Here is a 25,881-nt window from a genome sequence, read left to right as displayed (position 1 = left end):
ATTATCTCCAGATGCCTCCAGGAGGAAAAAAAAACAATGCTCCACAAATGTAACAGGAGTTGAGATCCTGGGGGAACCAATTAGATTTAAGCCACTTCCAAAATGCTGTAAAAGAAAACAAGAAGGCATTAGGAAAGAACTTGGCACCTGAGATGGCATTTTACATGTTCTGTTTTGGGCCCGTGGAGAACTTTTCATGTAATGGCTAGTTGCCATGCCTATAAAATAAATCCTGGGTTTTTAATGGAATCGAATTATTGGCTAGTAAAACAAACTTAATTTCAGAGGGAGAATGTGGGACATCAAATCTAATAGGTACCTCAGTCTTCATGTTTGGAATTAGTAGAAAGAAAGAAACAAACAAACAAGGCCAATGCCGGGGGCAGACACTGGTGAAGAGCTTCCTTGGGTAACTGGCTGCTATGCAGACTTGGAAGTTCGTGCAGTTTTCTAGCAAGTCTTTGGGGATGCATGTGTGCTAGAAGACAAGAAGACCTTTGGGAGCCACACAAGCTTTACAATGGCCTTGGGATAATCCATAGCTGGGGAATCTGGGATGGGAAGGAAAGGGAGAAGCCAGAGGGGACTGCCCTACTGTGTTTCTCTGATGACAGAAGCAAGCCTGGGTTTTAGCTGGTGGTGGGAGGGGAGACCTTGATATCTATCCCCTGACTCCTAGATCTCACCAGAGCTCACTACGCTAATAGTGGTGGCTACTTTTGAGTTCAGTTTAGTCTCTCATAAGTGGATGCAAAAGAGACAATGTCTAAGACAACAGAGCCAGGCAAAAGCCACTGAGATTTTGAAATAGATGACTTCAGTTGGCTTCCTGAGACCTCTTCATCCCAGGACGAAACAGCAAATGGTTCTTGCTCCGGAGATGCCTGGAGGCTCCACCAGACTCCTGCTGTAAACCTCTCTCACTTTCATTTTCTCTTTTGAATGGCACCCAAGAAGTTTGGGTCTAAAAAGCCAAAAAAGATGAAAGGGAAAATGCCCTATTAAAGAGTTGTAACGGGGCTACTAGACTTAAGACAACCTTCTGTTTTTGACAGAGTTGAATATTCTGACTGTACCATCTCACTTTCCCCTTCCCATTAGAAAGAACAGCTGATGCCCTGCTTCTGGTACAAAACCAAACCAATGAATATATGTTAGGTTCCCACTCTGTGTCAATCACCGAATCAAGTCACAAAACACCGAGGACAAAGGACTCTCTTTCTGCCTCTCTGGAGATAACCCTCAAGACAATGGTGAAGAGGCATATCTAGGCAGGAAACAACCTCACCTGCAAAGACCTGGATTATGGTGGCAAGGGTGGGCACTTTCCACGTCACCCACTCCAGAAAATTCTCCCGGGAACAGTATTCTCTCACTGAGCATGTCTGTCTTTTAAAAAGTATCTTAAATTTTAGTTATTGATGCACCTGTCTCTTTTCCCCTTGGGTTCTTTGAGAAATGATGCTTTAATGACTGATAAGAGCAGTCAGGAAATGCTGGACTCTTGTGTGGTCCATGACTGTATCTCTCTTATGAAGTGAATGAAAAATGAGGCCATGGCTGCTCCCAGGTATATGGCTGAGAAGGTTTCTTGTAGATATGAGGGAGAGAACAGGCAGAGGCATCTGGAAGGGTCCCGCCTGAAGAGGGGCCAATAGAGTGAACCAGACTATGGGGGTGAGGGAGGGAGCTAAGAGAGGAGCTGCCGACCATGGCTGAGGTTATATAGGAATCAGAGAAGTTGGGGAAGGGCAGTGAAGCTCAGGGGCTGGAGAGGTCCAGGGTAGGGGGCAGGGTGAGAAGAGCTGAGAGGAGTCAGGACTAGGAAACAGTGACCAAACAAGGTATTGGTGATGCTGAGAGACACTGGCCAGCATCTGCTTTGATATGTTCAATAGGCATTTGTCTGTGAGTTCTTTGAAACCTACTACCAAGAAACTAAAGTGGTCAGATAGGACTTTGCCAGTTCTACCTGATAGGACACTAAACTAAAGCATCTAAGGGAAAGAAGAATGTGTGCACATTTAGACAAATAAAAAACTGATTCCCGGGAAGGCTCAAACACGTATATTTGATAAGTAGCAACTCCTGATGACCTTCTGAGTATCGGGAATGGCAAACAAAACTGCCTTTAAACCAGCATCCTCAATCCCCATGACACTGCTAATCCATTCTAGTGGTAGCAATCATTGGGAGATAATAATTATATCTGTGGTTGAGGCCGGGACCTCCTCTGAGGACTGCCACCCTACAGAGAACAGGTAATTTTCAGAAGCCACTGAATCCCCACGTTTGCATCTAGCACGCCAAATGATATGACCTCCTCAGAGAGGAAGGATTAAGAGCTAAGAAACTCAATGCTCTTCCATGCATGGCAGCTCCACTCAATCACAGACACTGACTAGGTCTTTCTATGGGTTGGGGAAACAGTATTTTTTGCCTAATTACAATGCATATTTTGTACTCCAGACAACAAAAAAAAATTCATGATCATAGTTCAACAACAAATATATAAGTATTTGAGCTTTGAAATCGTTTTTAAAAAACCCAGTGTTTTAGAAATGACTGTTCCTTAAACATTTCCCTTCCTTTCAGACTCATTGTGTAAATCATGTTGTTCTTCTTCAATTTCCCAAGATCCCCAAGGTCATTTTCTCCAGTGTTTGCTTTAAACAGAACTTGATGCCAAGGAGTTTGCCTCAAATTTCAGGTCCCCTCAGATGACATTTCCCTACATTCAGATCTAGCCAATCTGCAATCTTTGCAAGAATTTTGACTTCCTGGTAATTACAAACCACCTCCTCTTCCATAGCCCCCTTTTCCCTTGGGCAGGAGACTGCCGGGAAGGCAGAGAGGGGTGGCTTTGTGATGTTAATGAGGTCTCTGCGCAGCACTCAAAGCTGGGAGCTAAGAGTGGGTTCTCTGGGGAACCCAGGTGAGTCAGTGTCAGGGCACAGCTGAGAGCCATTTGGGGCACCTTGCTGTTACCCCTAGAGCAAGGTATTCAAGGTCCCTAGCAGTAATCTGCTAATGGCTTACATAATGGAGACATGAGTCACTCTTCTTGGCAGCTGGGACTCTGAACCCTGTAAGGCCTTAATTCAAAAGGAAATTCTGGAAAAAAAGGCATTAGGCGGTGGCAGATAGATATTTACTAAAGTGCTGGTGGATGGGTACATATTAATGCATTATGGTCAGCTGTCGTCCTCTTTCCGTCTGACTCTGAGATTGTGAGCTCCACTCTGAGCTCAGCTGTGGCTGCCTCCGGGATACTCTGAAAAGTGGGAGGTCTTGGCCTTGCCCATCACTTGTGAGACGGTCCCTGTTCAAGAGTTGTTGTCAGTTGTTCCAATTTTTAGAAAATCCAGAAAGCACACACACACACACACACACACACACACGCATGCACGCAAGAACACACATGCACAATGTTAGGCTCCTTGGGCACCAGGGCAGTTACATCATCACCTGTGACCAGGTACCTTTGCACCATCAGCTAGGCAACATCTGCACCCTTTAAAGGTGCCCGCCAGACACGGCTTGCTCTCTTTGCCTCTTGTGTCCCCTCTTGTCTCTCTTACCTCTTGCTTCTCTCGTGCATCTCTTCTTTGTCTTGTCTCTGTCTGACTGCCTCTCTCATGTCCCCACCCTGACATGGCCTCTCACTCTCCTCCTCCCCTCTTGCACTAACTGTTATGGCATACCTTAGCAAGGCCTGCCAAAAGGTACCCACTTCGCCTTTCCTTTTTATTTATCATTACACACATATGCAAATAATGTATATGTATATATATATATATATATATCTGAAAATTTTAAAATGAGAATGGTGGCTCACCCCTGTAATCGCAGGATCATAGCCATTCAAGCTTAATCTGGGCTACAAAATGAATTTCAAGGCAGGCTGGCCATAGGGCAAACCCTGTCTTAAACACTCACAAACAACAACAGCAACAACAACAACAAAAGAAACCTTCAGTTATAAGTGAAGTCTCAGCTAAGATAAACAAAGGAATGAGCCAACCAAGCATCTAAAAAAGGTAAAGTCACCTGCGGCGCTCTGGTATACTCTTTCAGTGGAGTTCTATTCTTGCGGAGTTGGAATGACAGAGGAAAAAATATCTTCTAATCGGGGAAAAAAATCAACACAAGGCTTGGCTGTTGAGAGTCTGTAACAAAAGATAACCTAGGAGCTCTTGAGACACTTGGGAACTTTGTTTGCGCCACCTCATTTAATCCTAAAGATAGCCTTTGGAGAGAAACGGTTTGAATGAGACATGTCCCCTCCAGGCCTGAACCCCAGCTTTCCGGAGAGGCTGTGGGACCTTTGAGATGTGGTGCCTAGCTGGCATGGTTAGGATTTTAGAGATGCACGCCAGGTTCACTCACGGGGACAGAAACACGCCACTCACCAAGCCCTTCCCACCACAACCATCTCTATGGAAACGAGCAAAGTAAACAGCTCCACTTGCATCACATGGACTTTTAGAAAAGTAACTAATGCAACAGTTGATTAGGAGTCTTGTTTTAGATGAGGAAATCAGGGCTTAGTGAATTTAAGAAGCTCATTCCAGCTTCTCCAGGTAAACAACCGATGGGATCTAAATGCACGCTACCAATTATTTCTGCTTATCAGTGTCCTAAGAAATTTTCAACCAGGATTACACTATTTCCAAGAAATTCAAAGGGAGGAGGGAAGAGAGGAAAGGCCATAGAAGAAGGAAGCTGGGGAATGGCTCAGAAGACAAAGCGGAGGTGCCCTGAGTTCAGAGTCTTGGGATCCACTTAAAAGCCAGAGGAGTGTAGTGGCTCACTGATAATTCCAATGCTCAAGAAGCAGAAACCGAGATCTCTGGTGCAAGCTGGCTCCCTAGGCTAGAGAAATCTGCAAGTTCAAGGTTCAGTGAGAGCGACTCTGGCCTCTGCACACACATCTACAAGTGCACAACCACCCAGTCACCTGTGGTCACACATGTACAAAGGTATACACATACACACTCACACATACACACACACACACACACACAGCTAAGCAGATTAAAAAAAAAACTGGAAGTAAAAAAAAGTGACATATCTCTCTAAACTCACGGCCAGTTATTTCTGCTGTTTTGCTTAATGAGGCGAAAGGACGTCCTAACGTTGAACCATATAGAAGTTTGCCCACAAGGAACGGGGTTAGTTCTCACCATGTAGTCTTTCTGATTAACGAAGTCCCTCACAGACTTGTGCCGTGCTCATGTGGTAGCATGCTTACTCAAGTGTGACTCATCCCCAGTTAGCTATTTCACAGGGTCCATGGCCAGGAACTGAGTTCTCCTGTGTGTCTCCTGGGGAGTTTGGGAAGGAGGAGTGACATCATGCGAACAATGTCTGTCTTCTCTCTTATGACTCATCTAAGAATGTCTAAGAAATTCTGCTGCTTCTGGTCCAAACGCAATGAGTTATTCCATCTGTCAAGCATATTCATATGGAAAAACAGCATACCGTCTATGAGAAATTATTTAGCCAAAATTGAAGCAGAACAGAGGTAAATTCTACCCATATCTTTTGCTCTCCACAAAAACATGCACATACATTTCCATTTTCATCTTGCCAGAAGCAGGCAAAAGCAGAATTTGCTTCCTCCTGTGTGCGCCCAGACGACTTTGTACAAATTGCTAATTGCAGTGCTTACTATATTGTCCTATAATTAGATTTTAGGTGTCTGCCTTCTAACTAATATAATAGCTCTTTCCCCCTCCCCATTTCAATTCCAAGCATCTGGATCACACTTAACAAATATTTCTTAAGCAAGCCGATGAAAGACTGAACAAAGAGTAAACAAATGACAATCTGCCCCAGGGTTCTCTTTATGACGAAAATGGTCTTATCCTCTGTTTTTTATGACTAGAGATGATTGACACCTGCTAGACTGGGGTGGGTGACTGTTTGGAAGATGAGGTATCCAGGTGTTTGGGCCCTTAATGAATGAGTTTCATAGATGATTATACCTTTACATTTGAATATATACAACAATAGATATGCATGTATACAATCATAATCTTAGTTCCCTTTGCTTCTTATTTTATACATTTCTTGTACCTATCAAGCCACTCTGACTTATGACTTTTCTTCCTTAGATTTAAGTAATTTAGATAATGGAAATCATCACTTTAACAAGATGTGGCGATTGGGGGCAGGAAATGTGACAGACTCTGCCCCCCACAGTGCTGTCCATGACCGGCTAACCATGCTTCGACATGATGGATGGATGCTGGAGACCCACCAATACCCTACGCAGACATGGTCCTGGTTCTTGTGATTTTACGGTCGACGGGAAGGGGGAGACAAAAATAAGACGAATAAAGAACGGGAGCTGTAGCGAGCTGGGAAGCAGATGACGCTGAAGGGCACGGAGGAAGGAAACAGCACAAGCAGAGGGAGCGAAGGGCCTCCTAGACAAAGTGTCTTTTATGTTTTGACCTGGAATTGTGTGTGAGGCCTACCCAGCTAAGAATATGAGAGAGGGAGAGAGAAGACACGGAGAACACAGTATATTATAAACACAGTGGTACACAGTGACAAAGAAGGCGGGAGCTAGCTCAGCCTTCTAAGATTTCTAAGAGCAAAGGAAAGCACTGGAGCATTTTAATCAAGATGATGATATTTTTCAGGAGTTTTCAGAGAGATACTTCATTTGCACATACAGACATGTGGACTTGGGAGTTGTATCATTATTGTAACAAGAAGACTCTCGAAATTTTCCTTTGAACAGGATTGTTTTGGCCATCAAATTGCGGACAGACTGCAAGACTCTGGGGCCAGATATACTGGGGGACATGTAGAGTGCTGTTTCCTCACTTGAAATGGGGTGTTAAAGGTAACACCAGAAATGCAAAGAAGTCATAGAGCCCAAGAGGATAGTGAGAAGACATCATTAACAAACTCTGGCAACTGACTAGATAAGAGTTTGGAAAACACTTTTCTAAGTGTAGGACCAGGTCAGAAACCTCTACTCTTTGTCAGTATTTGACTCAGGAACTATTACCCAGCTCTTCTGTTGTTGATGACAAAGTAGATGTAAAAAACAAACAAACAACAACAAAAAAAACATACAAATGAAAGACTTCTGTTCTGGTAAAAATAATAATAATAATAATAATAAAAATTTAAAAAAAATTTAAAAACTATGAAGAAGAAGAAGAAGAAGAAGAAGTGTTGGGAGCCACCTGGAGGCACAGGTGGTCCTGCAGTTTGGAGGTAGCCATGTGGGGCTGAGTACCCTTGCCTGCACCCTTGCCTGCACATGCTCAGACCAGCAGAATGGCATTAACCAATCAGGACAGCGTTCAAGCTGCTCCACCGTTTAAAAGCAGATGCCTCGGGACCCTACTTCCTCTCTCTAAGCTTTCTCTCGTCCCTGCTCTATCGTCCCTTCCCCCAATTTTCCTCAAGGGAATGCTCCAAATAAAGATGTGACCAGAGAAGGAATTCTCGTTTTTGGTGGGGTTCATTCCTGCTGGACAGGATGGCGCCCCGCAACTGGTGCTCGAAACTCCGGGACGCTGAGGGACCCTGACAACTACGCCGGGGGACCCTGAGAAAGCCCGGGAGAAAAAGCCAAGATCAGACACCAGCACAGAGAGCCTTGAATTTCAGAACTCTGAGAACATGGAGCGGTGAGTGACGTCTGTGAATCCCCAGAAAGGGGAGGAAAAGAAATGTAAAAAGGAATTTCAAAGGATAGGCCTAAATAGAAAAGAAAATACAAAAAAAAAAAAAAAATCAAAGTTAAGGTATCTGAAAGAAGGTACAGAAAGCAACGGGGAAGAAAAATCCCTTAAGTTCAGTGCAGGTGGAGCTGAGAAAAAGCGAGGTTTACGGTTGGGAGATCCGCGGCTTCCTCCGTGCGTACTCGCTGTTAGAGACTGGAGGCAACAGTCTCGTAGGGAGGCAAACTTGATCACTGCCTTCCCTGTTCTTAAAGAGCCACAGAGCTTTTGGAGGTGATTTTCGCCTAATTTTGATAAGAGAGCTCAGTCTCTGGCTCTCACGTACAAAAAACTTTAATTTTTGACTGAGAAAGACAAGCTGCTTGATCGTGCTGAGAGTGCTGGCGGCAGCCGGCCCGCCTTTGAGCGGTAATGCCTGATTAGAAACACGGAAGTGGGCCAGGCACGGTGGTGCACACCTGTGATCCCAGCTACTCAGGAGGGAGACGCAACCAGTTGCTGGCGGGGAGTTTGCTGGAGGCCTGCGAATAGCCAGGTCGCGGGCGGGCTAAAGTCCGTGTGACATCAGAGGCTATATGTCCCGGCCTTCTGGCGGGGCTATGGTTTTTGGAGGACTTTTTCAGCACCTGAGCGGACTCGCCTGACTGAGGCGGAAGCTGCGTGGTGAGCAGCGGCGCCATAGAAGGCAGAGAGGAGCTGAATCGGCTCTGCGGAAAAACTGTGTTTCCATAGCAACATGGGCGAGCGGGGAGGTGAGTTCCCAGAGAACGGGGCTCTGCGCACAGGCGGACCGGGCAGGAGAAGCCCCTCCACGGGTGGGCGGATGCCCCCCCTCGCCGGAGCTTGAAAAAGACTCACAGCCGGTGGTGCGAGTTCATTGCCTGAGGTGAAACGGCGAGCCCGCGCACGGCCCGGGGCGGAGCCATGCCTTTGGGCCATGCGGAGCGCGCCATTATGGGCTTCAGAGGCGGAGCTGTGGCAGCCGCCGCTGTCCGCTGCTGCCGCCGCCCTCAGCCAAGGTCGCCAAGAATTCAGTCAGATAAAAACATTTGTCGCCAAAAATTCAGTCAGATAAAAACATTTATCCCCTAAACAACGTCCCTTCGTCAGCAGGAAGTAGCCAGATTGATGAGCAACGCCCATTCTCCCTTAAAGAACTGGTCGTGATTATCATAATAAAGGCATGTTTACCTGGTTAACGTATCCTAGGTAACAAAGAAAGGCGGACCTTTTGCCTGAGGCACCTGGTGAGATAAACAATGTTACCTAGAGGTTTTTCCATCTAAATAGGGGAGCTGGAGTGATGGCTCAGCGGTTAAGGGCATTGCCTGCTCTTCCAAAGGTTATGAGTTCAATTCCCAATGACAACTGCTTTGGTTTTTAAACAATAGAGGGGGACTACACTACCAGTGACAGCTTCCCCCAGAGAAAGGATTTCTCTTGCATTCTTTACACTTAATTTTTAATTCAAAATTTTGCTGGTACAGGCAAACAAGATTTGCTCTTTGAAACGGAGACATGCAAGTCTCTAAGTTCAAAACCAGCCTACTTCCAGTACTGATTGTGCTGAATTTTTACACTGAGAGTTTTTAATACTCTTAAATGTTTAATTTGGGAGGAGAGTTTTGTTTATGTTTTTCTAGGAATGCTGACATACATCTGGATGCCAGCGAGACCGACCAGAGAGATAAAGAAGACGACCCAGTGGATGCTGAGTGTCCTGCTGTGGAAGATTCATGCGGAGACAGCAGAGATGACCTTCTGGGCGGTGCCAAGAGCAGCTGTTTCACACCATCGACTTGAGCAACACCCTGTGCAACCTCTTATCTCTTAACAATTTTCTGACTGACTCTATTCTGCCTTTCTCCCTCCTTGGAGATGGGTGGGAGCAAAGATATCCTTGGCATGCTGCGTCTAGGTGGGGACCAGATTGGAAAATAGTTTTGCCTTATTGCTCTTAAAGACAATAATTAGGGGGAGATGTTGGGAGCCACCTGGAGGCACAGGTGGTCCTGCAGTTTGGAGGTAGCCATGTGGGGCTGAGTACCCTTGCCTGCACCCTTGCCTGCACATGCTCAGACCAGCAGAATGGCATTAACCAATCAGGACAGCGTTCAAGCTGCTCCACCGTTTAAAAGCAGATGCCTCGGGACCCTACTTCCTCTCTCTAAGCTTTCTCTCGTCCCTGCTCTATCGTCCCTTCCCCCAATTTTCCTCAAGGGAATGCTCCAAATAAAGATGTGACCAGAGAAGGAATTCTCGTTTTTGGTGGGGTTCATTCCTGCTGGACAGGATGGCGCCCCGCAAAGAAGAAGAAGAAGAAGAAGAAGAAGAAGAAGAAGAAGAAGAAGAAGAAGAAGAAGAAGAAGAAGAAGAAGAAAATACGGCCAAGGTTGAATTAGGTCCAAGGCTGATACATGCCAACTTCTGGGTCTATGAAGGATGTGGCAGCCAGAAAAGCAAAGCACCACTTCCTCTCTGGGGCCTGGGCAACTAGATGGCCATGGCTTGACTTACAGGAACATGCACAGTGGAAGAAGGAGGCTGTATCAGTTCAGATACACTCTACTTTAAGATACTTGAAGAGTATCACTCAATACACATCTCACGAACAAGACATTTCTGTGGAGGCCCGGAAAACTGAGCCTATTTCTACACTGATCAAAGATCAGAGAGTTGGAACTTACAAGGTTATTGTTCTACCTCAAACAAAGGTACCACCTAGACATTGACCAGAGAGTTCTGTCCCGCGCTACCGTCTCGCCAGCAAGAACCACGCGGTACACATAGGATACTTCTGCAGTAAAGCTTTAATGCCCCTTGGGAGAGCGGGCATCAGCCAACATGGCGGAGACCCAGATAAGATGGAACCCATCCCTTATATAGGAAACAGACCCTGCTTTGGACGTGTCACTCTTGGATTGGTCAATTGTCCATAATCCCAGATGAATGCCTCGGGAGTAGGCGGGGACAGTAGTGGAAAAATACCAACACGTGTGAGCTTTCTAGCTCACCTGGCAGTGCAGCGCCATCTATGGTGGAGAGTGTGGTTGCGGCCTTCTACAGAGTTCTACTCGCCCAAGGGTATTGTCAACAGGTGTAGCTAATGACCAGACCTTATGCTCCAGGAATAGTAAAGTAGATTATTCCTACCTCAAACAAAAGTCTAAGGATCCAACTAAGTTCCCATTCCATTTATGGAGACAACTTGGGATTCCACACAGGGAGTGGTTTTCCTATAAGTGTTTTGGTCTAAGGCACGAGTGTGACTTGATGACTTGTTTTGTTCTGGCAACAGAATATTTAATGATGAATATAGTCTAGGACTTTCAAGTGGTACCTTCATTTCCTTTTATCATGTTAATGCTTCTTTTGTCTTACTACTACCTTTTGGGGTCAAGGGTGTTTTAAGCGATTGGAAATTAAACGTGGACGAATTTTCAGTACCCACTGAAAAACTCCCTACCAATACTATCCTATATTTTCTCCATTTTATTACTTTCATTTCATATTCTTTATTATGTGTCTAATTCCCACGCCTTTACCTTGACAAGAGGTATTTTTGTCCTTGTTGGTCCCCGACACATTTTAATCTTGCTTTCAGTGAAAAAGAAGTAGGCTCTAAGGGATCAAGAGTGGTCCTAAGATCATTGTCCCAGTTTGTCTTCTATGATGATAAAATGCCATAACCAAATACAAACTTAGAGAGGGAAGGGTTCATTTGAATGGCAAATTCATCTTGATCATAGACCATTATGAAGGAAAGTCAGAGTAGGAACTGAAGGCAGGAATCTGGAGGCTGGAACAGAACCAAAGGCCATGGAGGAGTGCTGCTTACTGTCTTGCTCTATATGGCTTGCTCAGCCTGCTTTCTTATACAGAATAGGGCCACCTGTTTAGGGGTAGCACTACCTACAGTGCTCTGAGCCCTTGTGGCAGTTTACATGCAATGGGCTCCCATAATCTCCTGGGGATTGGCACTATTAAGAGATTTGGCTTTCTTGGAGTGGGTATGACCTTATTGGAGGAAGTGTGCCACTGTAGGGGCAGGCGTTGAGGTTTCCTATGCACAGGATAGAAACCACCCAGTATTTCAGTTCACTTCCTGTGGCGTGCAAGATATAGGGCTCTCAGCTATTTCTCCAGGACCATGTCTGCATGCAGGCTGCTCCGCTCTCCACCATGATGACAATGAATGAACCTCTGAAACTGTAAGCGAGCCACCCACATGAAAATTTTTCTCATAAGAGTTCCTGTGGTCATAGTATCTTTACACAGCAAGAGAGACCCGAACTAAGACATTAAGTTGGTAAGAAGGACTGAGATATTGCTGTGACAGGCATGATTATGTTTTTATTTGGAGATTAATATGGACTTTGGGAGCTTGGGTTAGGAAAGCAATGGAATGCTTTAAGGGCTGCTTAATGAGCCATACAAGTAGGAGCATGGAAGACAGTGGTGCTGAGTGTGATTTGATGAACTGTGGGGATCAAGAGGTTTCAGAGAAGAAAAAGGTTAGCATGTGGCCTGGTGAAGAAAGTAGCTGCTTTTTGTCATTGTCTGAAAAGTCTACCTGAGGCTAAAGTGAAGATTTTGGATTAATTGCACTGGCAGAAAAAAAAAATCTCAAAACAGCCTAGTATAGATTCTGTTGTGTAGTTATTAGTGTTAAGTCTGATGAGGATTTATAATGAAAAGGGGCAAACTGTACAAAGAAAAATATTTGAGAAAAAGAGCACTAGAAAGTGAAATGGAGCTAAGTTCTGTGGTCAAAGAGATAAACAAGTTAAGAAATGGAATAAAGGGAGTAGTGACCTCAGGGCAAGATCCCACCCAGGTAAGTTTAAAACTTGTAGGAAGAAGGAACTAAAGAAAAACTTGGAGCTGGGTGTGGTGGGGCATGCCTTTATTTCCAGCACTGAGATGGCAGAGGATGGTGAATCTCTGAGTTTGAGGCCAGCCTGGTCTACAGAACGAGTTTCAGGACAGCCAAGCTTAGGCAGTGAAGGACAGTAAGCTGGTGAAGATGTAGTTGAATGAAGGGGCCATGTTCCAGCCCCCAGAAAATAGCAAAACTTGGCAGTTTTGGCCATGTGGTTCAGGCTTTAGAGCTAAGGAGAGAAGAAAGGAGTTATAGAATTTTCCCTGGAGATTACGGAAAGGAAACCCCCTGCCTGATACCCGGCCTGTGTCAGGGTGTCCCTGAATGGAAGTCCAGTAGAGAGGCCATTGCATCAAACTGTGAAATTGAAGCCTGAATTGCCTTGGAGAACCCAAGATGTTAGTTAGAGGTGCCAGAGTTGTTAGATACCTGCCAAAGAAAGCTGCTAACAGGAAGTACAACCAGCCCAAGAAAAAAAAGTATGTGTAGCCAGCAAAGTTGAACAGAGTTGGAGATTTGAAGAACATTTTGACATCAGATATGGGGATGCAGAGTTTAGAGTTTTCTTTGCTGATTTTTGGTCTTGCTTTGGTTCAATATTTCCTTGCCATGCCCCCTTCCCTCTGTTTTGAAATGGTAATGTGTATCCTGTGCTATTATATGTTGGAAGTATGTGATCTGCTTTTTGATTTCGATTTTTACAGGAGATTATAGTTAGGAGATTGCATGTATCTCAGAAAAAAACTTTGAACTTTAAAACATTGCAAAGATTGTGACAGACTATAGGGACTTTTGAAGTTAGACAAAATATATTTTATATTATGAGATTGTTACAAGGCTTATGGGGGTCAGGGAATGGAATGTGTTAGTTTGAATGTAATTGGCCCCCATGATCTTATAGGGAGTGGCTTTGTTGAGGTGGGTATAGTCTCACTGGAGGAAGTGTACCACTGTGGGGGTGGGCTTTGAGGTTTCCTATGCTCAGGATACTGCCCAGTATCTCAGTCTACTTCCTCTTGCCTGTAAAACTTAGGATACTCAGCTACTTCTCTACCACCATGTCTACCTACAGGGAGCCATGCTCTCTGCTACGATGACAGATTGAAACTCTGAAATTGTAAGCTAGCCACCTCCATTAAATGTTTTCTTCATATGATTTGCTGCCGTCATGGTGTCTCTTCACAGCTATAGAAACCCTAACTAGCTAGCCCACAAATCAAACAGCCCATCACCTCAGACTTGTCTACAGGGCAATCTGATTGAGTGAGGCATTTTCTCAACTAAGGTTTCCTGTTTTCAATGGACCCTGCATTGTGTCAAATTGATAAGAAACTAGCCAGCAGAGTAGGCTAAGTTATATAAGCAAATCACCAAGACTCCATGGCTTTAGTAATATATTTAAATCTATTCCAACATAATGATTCCAGGAACTCAGACAGGGAAAAAGAGGACAATGATTTCAGGAACTTGTTGAATAGCAGCATCCATTCTACTCAACAAAAAGGAGAAAAGCAATCCAGAAGCATTTGTAGAAGATTTTTACAAAGAGCTTTTATACAAATGGCTACAGCCCCTTCAGGGGGCACTGGAAAACACAGCATTAACTATGCTTCTGGGACAGAGCATGGATCTGGGTGGACAACTGCTAGCGTTTAGTACCCAAGTCAAAAATACATACAAAAACCAGGAAGTCATGAAGATGAATGTGACTGTTTGAATAAGAATGGTTACAATAGGTTCATATGTTTGAATACTTGGTCCCCAGATGGTGGAACTGCTTGAGGAGGAATAGAAGGTGTGACTTTGTAGAAAAAGATGTACCACTGTGGATGAACTTTGAGGTTTCAAAAGTTCCTACCTTTCCTAGTATCTCCCTGCCTCCGACCTGCTGGTTAAGATGTGAGTTTTTAGCGGCTCCTGCTGCCATGTCCTTGGACTCTAACCCTCTGAAACTGTGAGCCCAAATCAAACACTTCCTTTCATAAGCTGTCTTGGTTATGGTGGTTTGTCACAGCAATAGAAAAGTAAATATGATAATGAATAAAAAACTTCAGAGGACAATGAAGAACCCACGAGGCTAAGCTGACGAGACACAATTCAGAGCTTACAAGATGAGACAAAAACTGAGATTAAAACAAGAATTCAGAAAATCAGAATAACAATGAAAATAAAACCAGGAGATTGCCCGAGATGCTTGGTGGACAGATGCAAGATTGAGTACAAATTTAATCATTAAGCACTGAGCCCGTCTCTGACAATCTGACACATACTGGGTACTTCCAATATTCAGATGAAAAATGAGCCAAATTTCATTTAAGAGAAAATGGCAAAATCAGCTGCTGCAAAATGCAGGTTTCATTCTCATGCAAATGGGCTGCTTCAGGACTATGTACATTGTATTCATTTTTCCATTCAGTTTTATGTCTAAAAATCAGCCAACACAGATAAAATGTACATACTCCATCAAAATTCTAGATGACCTTACAGACATAAACATATTAACATAATGATGAATGAATATACGCCTGTTTCTGTATATACATGCACTCAGGACTTTCCGAATTCTTTCCCAAATAGAAGTCTGTTTTGCTACCATTTTTCCACGGCTCTCGTGCTTTCCTCTTTTCTAAGTCTTTGCCTCTACACTTCAACCTGAAACTATTTACAGTGGGAAAAAGTAAGAAACGATGCTAGTTCCTGTGACATTTCAAACCCTGCCCCATTTTTTTCAAAATACATATGAGTATTGTATCCCAGGAGAGTCCATGATCCTTTTTGGCTCCTACACACAAGAGGCCTCAGGAAGATGAGAAGCCATAATCTTTGGCGCATCATACCACCAGACAGCAGAGTAGCATCCACCACCCCGCCTTCTATTTTCTCTTGAGAGCACAAGGAGTCTGAGGACCAAAGATGATCCAGAGAGGTCTGCATCAAGAAGATCCCTTTCGGCAGAATAATCATCAGTCTTGCTTATAAATAAGATTGGGGACAAAAGACAAGCGAAGTTTAAGAAAACCATTGGTCCAGAAGGTACACAGAGAGTGAAGATAATAAAGCTGGCCAACTGTTTCCAAGCTTAAACTACTAACACACTCAGTCTAAACAAGTACTCACAAGGCTGACTTCGAACACCATGGTGCTGGATAAACATAATTGAGGACAGTGACCATGCCGCCCACATTTCCTCACCATGTGACACATGGTTGGCAATTCAGTAGCAGAGCCACACGCACTCCCATTTGTCGCTACTCCTTTCCATGTCAGAACTCACATCCGGGAGGGTTTAACAGTGGAGATAGCTTCTCAGTTAGCAAAAATTAAGTCTGCATTCTATTTGAGAGGCAATACATGCAAGCAAAGAAAACCTTTGGAAAGTTACATTTGTGCCCTGGCTTCTGAAATGAGATTTTCCATCAACTCCATCCAAGAACTTTTTCTTATTCTGACTTCTACAGTGTTTTCATCATTCAAAGCCTGCAAGCTTCAAACCCCATCTGCAGGATACATCTGGAAACCCGCTGATGATACAGACAATGTACGGAATAGGAAAACCGCAACTTTCCCCATCTATGCTAAGCACTTTGAAGAACATTCTGGAATCTGCCAGCTAGTGCAGAAAAAGGTCAGGAGTTGGGTGAGATGATGTGTACCCTGCCTGAGCAGTTCGTCAAAGGAACAAGTTAGTACAGCAGTCACTGTTTGAACATGACATCTACTGCCTGGAGGCGGAACCTGGGATGGAAACCCATCAAATTTGTTTAGTCGCATCCTTCACAGTTGTCGTTCCCTGGAAGCGCGAGAGTCGAGCTGACCATAACTTGCTCTCACACGACACTCCCACCTCCCAGTCTAGGGACTGAAGACATTCACAGCTCCACTCTCCCAGATACAGTGCCCATCATTCTTTACCAGTCACCACCAGTGCGTCTCCAGCTCAGCTCCTTCTCCCTGTTACTCCCATCTGAGCTCGGGTCCCTATCAGATTACTACAGAAACTCCTAATCATTACAATCCTTGCCTACTTGGTGATTCTTCTAAAATCCTTCCAATTCATCTTCAACAACAACAACAACAAAATCCTATCTACCAAAGGGATTATACCCTCACATCTGCTTAAAATCCACAATACCATCTCTGACTAAATCTACATTAATTATGTGACAGGAGAAACCCTCCAAACATCATAGATGCTAACTTGGCCCAATATTTTGTTGTGCCTCATATTACTGCACACACACACACACACACACACACACACACACACACACACACACGAGTCATGTCTTATTTCTAAGACTTCACTCACTCAAATCTCTCCACTTCCTCACCATCCCCAATCTCTCTTAGGCATTCCTACCAGCTACACCTCCAAGTTCATTCATATTCACCTCCTTAAGCCTTACTCTTAAGACTCTCCACACTTTAAGTAACTATGCGAGCCAATGCTAATATTTCTGTTTGATAATCCATCTTTGTATCTCTGAATAAACCAATGGTGATAAAGAGCGACAGGACGGAATAGAGGAAGGGGAATTAAATCCACAGACCCAAGGGAACTTTGTGCATGAGAAAAGTGGAAAACTGTCAATTCTAAAATGATACGGTTGGGTTAAGTATACTGAAAAAACAATTTATGATCCTTACCAGCTATGTCCCTCTCAAATTAATTCCAAATAGTCCAATAATCACAGAACTGGTAGAAATTTTAAGGGACAATTTCTATAATTTGGGGCAAAGAGATTTTCCCCAGGAATGATTTTTCAGTCCAATACTACAGATTGAAACATTTGATTAATTAAGTATCTCTTCAATGGAGGGTCTATTCTAAGTCCAGGTGAAAAGACAATAATCAAATGGAGGGTGGGTAATGCATATTTGGCACAACGCTGACTGCCTAACTTATTTTGAGTTAATTGGCAGAGGGCTAATCTGATATGTTAAGAGCTCTTGTAGAGCAAAACAGAACAAGCAAAAGCCCAAAACATGCTGCTAGAAAAGGTAAACCAAGTGAGGAGAAACGCACACAAGTGCCTCTGAATTGCCCTGAAGTATTTAAACTCCAAAATAAAATAAATTCTAATTGTAATGATTATTGTATAGAGAAATAAGGACTGAAGGGTTAATGAAGGCGAAGCACTCTGAGCACTAAACCCTGCTGGCAAGACAGTAAACTGATGGAAAGCTCTGGAAAACAGGGGAAAAGGACTCAGAATTTTCACCATAATTTATCCCAGTAAACAACTAAAATGTCATTGACGAGGAGCCAGTAAATTATAGTAGCCCTTTGAAGAGTAAACCTAATTGTGTTACTTAATAACATATATCCATATGATATCATATGTCCATAAATTGCACATTACAGATTTTTCAAAATTTGGGTTGAAATAATATAGCTCTATTTTAAAAAATAAGTATGTCCATATGTTCATAAGAAAAAGAAAACCAAGACCAAAAAAAATCTTTAAATTCAGCAAAATGTATTATATTATCTTTAAGAGGTGGGAACAGGGATTCTTTCTGCAAGCCTTCCTTTCATCACGTATCTGAAGCTATGATTGTTTTACAAATAGCACACATATATTTATAGAGTACCCTGGTTGTACCACGGAATTCCTGAGATTGCAGATAGCCCTGCTCAGCCTCTGGCCAATTATCTGGACAGAGGTCAGAACAGAAAAGAAAGCCTGTGGAGACAGCACCTCACCCAAGATACCTTGTCTCACCTTGAACAACAATTTCAGGAAGGAAAGATGTATGTAAAGCACCCTACAGCGGCAATGATTTCATCCTTCCATTCCCAAGCCCCTCACACACCCCTAGAAAGGGTCACAGGCAACATTTTCCCCTGGTGAACTCCTCAGTTGCCCACAGGTGAGGGGCTGTGTTCGCTAATGAACAGAATCCACCAATTGAAGGTCGGCCTCTGCTCTCTTTCAGCCTCTCCTGTTTCAGAATTCTAATAACAAAAATCATTATTAACAGTTACCACTATTAAACACACACACACACACAGAGAGAGAGAGAGAGAGAGAGAGAGAGAGAGAGAGAGAGAGAGAGAGAGAAGACAAAAACCTGTCTACATATGCATAGATTTAAAGGGACCACAGGTCTCAAAGGGTCACTGTTTTAACTTCATTTTAGCAACTGCAAAGCAGGACTTCCCAAGCCCAACCATGGGATTACCTAAATTCCTCTCTGAACTAACGTCATCAGTTTCCTCATCTGAATCATTCTCGTGCACAGATAGTTTACTGCATTTTTACATGGCTCCAGGAATGGACTTGGCCGGGGCAAGGAGGTGATAAAGAAATGACAGACAGACAGACAGACAGCTGCACACATACATAGTCAGAAAGCGGGGATTGGATGGTCAGGGCCACGGAAAAACCTCAGCCGTCAGGAAGCTCAGTGTGTTTACTAAACAAAGTTGAACAGAGAGGCAGGGCCATTGCATACCACTGAAAAAGGAAGAAAGGGTTTTTATAGACAGGAACAAGAAGACAGGGTTTATAGAGAACAGCTGGATCAAGAGAACAGCTTCTGCTAATCTCAGTAGGAGCAGTCTTGGTAAGGAGACAATCTCTGGGCTGCAAACATCTGGGAGGAGGAAGCTGTGATGGACATTCTCTGTACTCACTGTCCACACATTTGGTCCCTGGAGGACGGCTTGGCCATCCCTCTGAGCTTGAAGCTATGGGATTCTTGACATGGCCATGCCCACGTCAACAGCACACAGTCACTCAGGACTTCCGTCACTCAGGGCTACCCACAAGAGGGGGCTTCTATCTGATTCCACAGAGCATAAGATGGATTGCTTTGGATCCCATGGCTGATTAGTTTCATAGAGAGAAGGTGAGGTGGCTCCCCGTCCCACAACTCTTTCATCATCTTAAGAACAAATGTGGAAACCTTTTAGGGTTACCGGGAAATCCAAGAACAAGGCCCAAGATGTGCTGCAGACCGGTCCACGCTTGTTGTCTTATGTCTCAGATTCACTAATAGTTCCCACAAAAGCAGATGGACATGGGAAGAACAAGAAAAACGAAACAACCAAAATGTCAACTCACTAAGCTTCAAATTCCTCAGATTCGATTGTATAATAGAAACTGACGTCTACTGTTTTAAAAATAAAATTTCACCAGCCACAGAGAGTGGGGGGCAGCTAGGACTCAGGGACTGGTCTTTCTGAGAACAAAAGAAGTAAAAGTTATTTATAGTGACCTTTTAACGTTTACCTTAGAGCTGCTAATCAGATGTAAATTGTCACCCCATGGATATGCATAATCAACTTTATTCCCTTTGCTAATTGAGAAATAGAGCTGTTAATGTCAAGAAACATTTGAAAAATGTACCAGGCTTGCTCGATCAAGCAAGTTCTTTTTAAAAGTCACAGTTTCCATATGGTGAAATCATGGAAATTCGGCTTAGGGAAAAGAGAGAGAGAAAGAAAAAAGAAAAAGAAGACTGACTTGTTATTAGAGACAGTCTATGCTGGAAAAAGAAGACAAACAAAGCAAAAGCAAAAAACACCTTTTAATAACCCAAAATTTGGGAATTTTGACCACTTCTGCTATTCAGAACTAACCCCTCATTTCACTTCCTCCACAGGTCCTTGGGGGCTGAGCCTACATGGCCCACCTGCAGTGGCAGCAAGCTTAGCAGTAACTGGTCAGGCCCTTCAGACACCATGGTCCCCACAAACCAGTCTTTCCATTAGCAGAAACCTTGGGGAGTGCCACTATGGATACCATGTGTTAACAAGGAAGGTAGGGGTCCCTCTTTGGGTTTTTTCTCTCTCCATAACTTAAAAACAGTTTGAAAATGGATTCAGAAGGAACGCCACAGGCATTGATTTCTATTAGCATTTAAGAGCTAAACAACAGGGTAGGAAACTCAAGTCCTCTAAGAGGAAGCCCTGCACTCTGTAGGCAGCCACATGCAAGCAGGGAGGATGCTAAGAAAAAGTGCAGAAGCTCAACGTGTTAGGGAAGTGTGCTTAGAAAATCAGTAGAAATCCAGGTGGTAGTGGAGCCCACCTTTAACCCCAGCACTTGGGAGGCAGAGGCAGGAGGATCTCTGTGAGTTGGAGGCCAGCCTGGTCTATGAAGCAAGTTCTAGGACAGCCAGGAGGAGAGTTACACAGAGAAACCCTATCTCAGGGGGGATAAAGGAAGAAGAAAAGCAAGAGAAAGAAGAGAAAGAGAAAGATTAGGATTCAGAAGGGTGGGGAGGCTCTGCAGTACTACATGACGGAAGCCCTATAAGAGATGTACCAACGGGGACTTTCCTAGGAAGGAAAAACACATTACCTCATTAAGAGAATAATTATTCTTCCCATTTTCTTAGCAAGGCAGCTTTCCTGAGGGTTGAGCTCTTGGCCAGGTGATTGACAGGCCCAGATGGATTAAACGTTAAGTGAGAAGACAACAGTATGTAATGTTCTAACCTTTGGAGCAGATTAGAATGTCATGTCTACACCCAGGGGCAGAAATAGATTCCATTAGGGAGGGGCCTGTCATCGGTGATCTTTGAGGGGGTTTTTAACAGCCTGCTCTGGAGAAAGGGTGCCCTAGGATTATGAAAGAGTTGGGCTGAAACTGGGGAGCAGATAGGCCTCATTTCCTCCATGAGGAGCCAGAGGTCCCTTTCCAAAGCCATTCATCAAAAGGGATTAGTATCTGTCACACTCTCCTATGCAGATTCTACATAGGGGTGTTCATTTGTGAGATGTAAGGAGAAACTGGGAAGAAACTCTCTTGCGGGGAGGGGGAGAAGGCCTGAAAAAAACTGTGTTCTGGGCCCCTGGTCTAAACTGCCTAGCCCGTTTCTATCCCTGTCCTCTGATGAACTCTTACTTGGTCTTTTGATTTTCCTTTAAAACTGACCACCAGAGAGTCAATGAGCCATAAAATGGTGATAACAAATTCCCTCCAGTGATATTTCCAGACGGCCTTTGTCTTTATAAAATCAGACAATGGTATGGGAATGATTTTTAATTTATAGTTAATTTTAGAGACGAGGGAGTTGAAACAGAGATGCTGCACTGTCTGCTCTTAACCCATTTGTATCCTTTCTCGATAACTTGTCAGTGTATAAAAACCAACTATCAAATGTTTTGGGATATTTGATCCCTGAAGTTTGCTGGGAAAACCTGCTTCCAGCTGTGGCATGGCTCAGTCCTAGCACACCTTTAATCCAAGAGCTTTGTGCTTATTGTAAAAAGGATAAAATAAAAACAACATTCCATAAGTCAAGTGGAGGAGTAAGCAACCAGTTAATTGGAAGTAACCATAGAGAGTAAGGGAAAGTCAGGAGGTCAGGGCGGGGCACAGGAGGTCAGAGCGGGGCACAGGGAGTAGTAGGGAGTGACAGTTGAGGGTTCTTTTGGTTAGAGATGGCAGAGAAGAAGATTCTCTTTCGGGGACATTGGTGAAAGAGCAAAGGTCAGTCGGGTGCTTTCTCTGCTTCGCTGAGATAGCAGGTTTTCACCCCAGTATCTGGCTCCCAAGAATTTATTGGTAAATCAAATGATACAGACTTATTTAAAAACAACAATCAATCAACTCAAAGGGAATAAGAAGTAGTTTATTCTGGAGTCAAATAAAAGTGGCGATGCCCAAGAACACATATTTAGGGCTACCCTAAATGCCCTGCTCTGACAAGTGAATAATCTCAAAAGTTTTTATAATAACAAAAAAAGTAAAATCCATAAAGAAACAAACTTCCCAAATACATTGGTTGATATACAAGAAAAATGGGTCATAGCAAAGAGGTCAAATCTCTGTTCTACGGCTCAGGTAACAAACAGTTCAAGACATTTTTGGCCTTGGGGTGATAGAAGCTATGGAAGTGTGTGTTCACACATGTCAAGATTTACCTACCAGTCACAAGCAAGGTGTTAGATCATATACAGAAGGGAATAATAAATGGTCATAGAAGGGGTTAAAGATAGCCCAAGATAATTAGTAATTAGTCTTGGACCTGCAATGTTCCAACTTCGCCAAAGTCATGGAAGTTGTAATCAGTGAGCCAGCCTTTGTAGACAAAGCTTCCATCACAAAGTTCTTGTTTGATGAAATCCAGAATTTCTCCCTCCTCTTTGAGACACTCACCAATGTTGATGATGAGTCTTCCCCGTAAAACAGGCTACCCCTTACTCTGCTGAACTTTGACTTTTTAACATTCTTAGGAAAGAACTGAATCTTTCCTTATGCACAAGCATGACCAGCAGGCATTCTGTTTGTAGAGAAGAGAACACACAGGCAGCAGAGAGTGGGGAATGGAAATACAAACTGGCACAGATCTCTACTATTCAAGGTGCCAGAAGACAGCACTGGGGCTTCCGCTTGAACAAGCTCAGACTTCAAACTCAAACTATCCCAAGGTACTTGTCAACGCAAAAACCCAACTATCACCCTAAAGGGAATAAAAGATAGCTTATTGTGGATCCAGCTATGAGTCGGACCCACAAACAAAGATTAATGTTACATCAAATACCATGTTCCAACATGGCAAGTTTCGTGACATGTTTACAGTTAAAGAACAAAGGAAAGCTATAAATCAAGGCCTTTTCAAACACACTGGCTGAACACTGGGCAGGTGGCTTACAGCAGGGTATAGATGCTGGTGATATTCTCAGCCTTTTGGCTGGCGGAAGTGAGTGGTCTGTTAGTACATTTCAGAAGGATTTATCTAAGTTATAAGCAAGATATTGGGTCATGGAGCTGTTTAATGCAAGGGTATTAAAAGGGATAAAGATAGCCCAGGATAGTTTGGATCAGACCTATAATATCTGAATTTTCATGAGTTCTAGTACGCCCATCAGCCTCAGGGAATTTCTAGCACAAACATGGCTTTCCTTTTGCCTTTTCCCGGACTCCTTAGCTCACAATTTCCCCTTGGAGTGACTTGAATGCAATGCCCCCCATAGTCTCGGGCATTTGACCCACGTCTGATCCCCCCCAACCCTATATATCCGACATAACATTTATTTGTAACATATAAATAGAACATTAGGAGTATTAAACCCAAAATTAAGATAAGCAAGAACACAGTATGGCCTAAGGAACTAGAGGGGAAACAGGCAATATCAAAAACTGTAATTCTTTTTTAAACTAAATGGATTATATGTTTCCTCCTGTGTCTATAGTTACTCATACTTCATAAATATTGTACTTGATGTTTGGAGTACTGAAGATAATTTATCCTTAAATTCTAGGTTGTCTTTTGGCCAGTTTGATAATATAGCTATAACTTCATGAGCAGCAGCTAGTTGTAAATTCAGGAAACACTGGGCTTCAATATTCAAATTGCTATATTTTTATTTGTAACTAATAATTTTATTGGTATATTATTCAGCATCACTGTTAAACACAATCCTGGAGTGGCAGCAGTTAGTTCAGAAAAGTATGTGATACATAATTGCCCATCGGGAATAAAGATATTAGAAGAAAGGGCCCCGGGCTGTGGTCTGGGCTAACTGCGAGAGCTGAGAAGGAACACATTAAGCACAGTCTAACAGGCTCTTAAAGTGACAGAGAGGCTTCCCCTTCACACTTGGACAGGAAAAGCGAAACAGGGAGCTGGCCATGGAGAGATGGGGCAGAGAAGGATTTCCAGAGAGAGCCCTGAACAAAGGGACACCTGACTAAACCATGGCATGTGATTTATCGTATAGCACACCATATAGGACAGAGAACATGGAAGATCTGAGTATTGGTTAGTATTAGTCAGGAACTCTTGTTAGCCATCCACAGACAGCTTCTTAGCTCTCTGTCCCGGGGAGACTGTTGTGGGGACTGCTATTTCTTCAGGTTGTAGAATCTGGCTTCTTAGAGTAAGCATTGTCTTAAAGGGGCAGGCTATATTTAGCAATCACATCAGATTTAGTTTGGGAAATTCAACAGACAGTCACATTATAGAAAAACGAGATAATAATATAGTGTTCGTAGAACTTTCTTTCTAAAAGAATTGTCTTTTCCTATGGACCAAATACTGTTAGTGACAGAGACAGAAACAAAAGGCCAGACTCAGTTCTCATCTGCCTTATAAAACCTTTCAGACAGGTCTGGTTTCTTTCCAGGGAGCTTCAGTTCATACCTGCAGAGTGCTACGTTCACACAGACACATCTAATATAATGCATGTGCTCCCTGAAAGGCAATACCGTTAGCAGAACAAGCTTATCTTTCCAAAAATGGCCCTTATCCCAACCACGCTCTGTAGGGACCTGAGTAAGGTCATTCAACCTCTTGTAACTCCTCTCACTTTAAATGCTGAACCTGACCTGACTGGGGCAAGAAGGCACTCGGTCATTTCACAAAATACGTCCAGACACTTTCTGTTGTTTTTCAGTGCTCTACCTTTTTATTCGCTTGTGATATTAAAAGAGGATACGGATATAATTTAGGTACAATGAATATTCACCCTTCCAAGTGTACAGTTCAGAGGCTCTGTTTGTTTGCTTATTTTTTTAAAATATTCAAAGTTGGGCAAGATCCGGAGTTTGGGGCCGACAGCACCCATTCCAGCTGCCTGAATAAGCTAGGTTCAGCCACCTTTTCCAGTGTGAAAATCATAAAGACAATTGATAGTAGAAAATGGGGCTGCATCGATGAATCAGTGAAAATGGGGATTGCATTGGGAGGGAGAAGGGCCCAGTGACTTGAAGTCCACCTTCAGAGCAGAGACAAGAGCTCAGAGAGGAGGTGCTGGCACAGAGAATAGGGGTGCATAGTTAAAAATCCAGGCCAAGGGGTGAACTGGGGAACACTGCCTCGGTCATGGGTCTTCAGGGTAGTTCTCAGGAGTCTTTGCTTTTGCTTAAAGAATCAATCTGTTTGCTGCGAAATGATTACTTCTGCTCCCTTCAACTAAGCGGGGAACGGGGGTGTGCTCAGGGGTGTGCTTGGTCCTCTGAGCTTTGCCTGTTCATAAAATCCAACAAGATTGGGCATGCTTACAATAAAAATGTATCTCCATGGTCTCAGTGCTGGTGTGTGTGTGTGTGTGTGTGTGTGTGTGTGTGTGTGTGTGCGCGCGCGCCTGAGAGATGAAAGAATGGGAGGGGAGAGGAAAGGAGGAGAGAAGAGGGATTGGTTCATGGTTCATGTTTTCATGCTATAGTTACTTTCCTTATTGAGGAGACCCGACACTGAACAAGAAGCAACACAATCAGGGAAGGATCATTTTGGTCCAGTCCATCACAGTGAGAAGAAATGCTAGCAGGAATGTAGGTTTGCTTCTCCTATCTCCATGGTACAGGAAGAAGCAGATAAAGAACATGA

General features: G+C 43.6%; 1 protein-coding gene and 1 pseudogene across 4 annotated transcripts in view; one reads left to right on the top strand and one right to left on the bottom strand.

Moving 5' to 3' along the window:
- Positions 1-25,881, bottom strand: part of Enox1 (ecto-NOX disulfide-thiol exchanger 1) — a 554,924-nt gene that overhangs the window by 446,532 nt on the left and 82,511 nt on the right. The window lies entirely within an intron of this gene.
- On the top strand, positions 8,416-8,605 carry LOC148120258 (Nuclear RNase P; annotated as a pseudogene).

This window comes from Myodes glareolus, chromosome 12, assembly GCF_982192425.1.
Source record: "Myodes glareolus chromosome 12, mMyoGla1.1, whole genome shotgun sequence".
Classification (NCBI taxonomy): domain Eukaryota; kingdom Metazoa; phylum Chordata; class Mammalia; order Rodentia; family Cricetidae; genus Myodes; species Myodes glareolus.
This window is presented reverse-complemented; position numbering and strand designations above follow the sequence as displayed.